The 1,841-nt window shown below is 33.6% G+C and overlaps 1 pseudogene; it reads right to left on the minus strand.

Moving 5' to 3' along the window:
- Nucleotides 1–1,442: 1,442 nt before the first annotated feature.
- LOC128247141 (U4 spliceosomal RNA) lies at nt 1,443–1,609 on the minus strand (annotated as a pseudogene).
- Nucleotides 1,610–1,841: the final 232 nt, after the last annotated feature.

Here is a 1,841-nt window from a genome sequence, read left to right on the forward strand (position 1 = left end):
ACACACACACACACACACACACACACACACACACACACACACACACACATATATACCTCAAGAGTTTGTAGTTCACTTCCATTGTGATGACTACTGCTTCATTTCAATGGCATATTCGAAGCATGCTCAATGTCTCTGTAGTAGTAAATTAAGTCTCAATTTGGAATTCAGATTACACATACAAAAACCAACACACACACACACACACTCATACACACATACACACACACTCACACGTGCACATAGGTACTTGCGTATATTCGTCGTTTAAATGAGTATATGGATTGTACATAATCCACGTAAGCGTATATAATTCATATAAGCGTTAGTTCTGTGCTGTTTTGCTATGCACTTCCTTGTCTACAATGGGGGTAAACTTTCCTTCTGTAATGAATGAGATTGCAGCTACAAAGTTCCCCTACCTAGGCACAAGTCTGGGAAATGATGTTCTATGGAAGACCAGCAGTGGCCCCTCTCCACGTCACCGATGTCATACAAGGGGCAGGCAAAGGCCGATACACCTTGGAACCATGACGTCGAAACACATCTCTACAAAGAAGTAAACAGCGACAATGTGAAATAAAGTTTCTTGCTCAAGAACACAATTCACAGCTCGGTCCGAGAATCGAACTCACTTCCTTATGATTGTGAGCCCGAAGTTATTACCACTGAGCATGCGCCTTCACATATGGGATGATATTTCGAGTTCAGTTTTCAAATAAACTTGCATATCATGGTTATATTTGAAACATATATTAACGTACATTCATTTAAATTTTAATCACATGATTTAATTTGTTTTTTATAGAGTATCATATTTCCTTAATTATATTATTATAACCGAATCTCTAGTCATAATTGATTGAACTCATGTTTCGTCAGATCTACTTTTTGTGTAAAAGTTCCTCATAATCATTTTATACCATTGTCTACAACACGATATTTGAGTTTAAATTTTAATTATAAATTGTTATACTTTTCCGAAATTATCTCAGTTTCTGTGTAGATTAAAAACTAGCAGTTGCTAGCATTTGTTCTCTTCTTCCGTCTTAAATATCAGACAATGTATATAATAAAATACAGAAAGAAAAAATTTAATACTGAAAGAAAACAATACACATTATACATTATTTACATTTTATCAATATTTTCGACTAAACTTTTGCATTTTCCTTTTATAATGATATTTTAATCTGTTAACTTCTGCATTTTCCTTATATAGTGATATTTGGTCTTTTGTTTGATTGAAATTCTAAGATGTTGAAAGCGTGAATTCATACGTTCGTTATTTACTAAGCAATATTTTGGTACGCGTTCATTGCCTCCCGATAGATATTTTCACATTGATATTTCTTTATGAATTTTATTATTTGTCCCTTAAAATTACGAAATTGCCAGTTTTAACTTTCCATAATTGCATTTATATAATATACTCCTTTCAATTCGTTTGACGACTCAACAATATTTATATATACATACATATCTATGTGTGTGTGTGTATGTGTGTGTGTGTGTATGTATGTGTGTGTGTGAGTATATTATTTACAACTTCCAATAACCACGCCTTGGATTTACCTCATTGGCCATGGTACCACCTCTGCGCAAAGCTTTATCGCAAAGCTTTACCTTTATCTCTTTCTTACACCTCTTCATTTGTAATTTCATTGACTTCTCTTTGTCTATATCGGTCACTTTATCTCTTCATTTTTATTCATGTCAATGTATCTGCGTTACTCTCATCTCCGAATATTTTCACTCTCTGTCTACATTTCAATTTACCAGAAACAAAAATAAAACAAACATAAAAAAAAGCAGAAAAGGCCAAAGCTGAAGATGAAAGC

The sequence above is a fragment of the Octopus bimaculoides genome, chromosome 2 (genome assembly GCF_001194135.2).
Source record: "Octopus bimaculoides isolate UCB-OBI-ISO-001 chromosome 2, ASM119413v2, whole genome shotgun sequence".
NCBI lineage: Eukaryota > Metazoa > Mollusca > Cephalopoda > Octopoda > Octopodidae > Octopus > Octopus bimaculoides.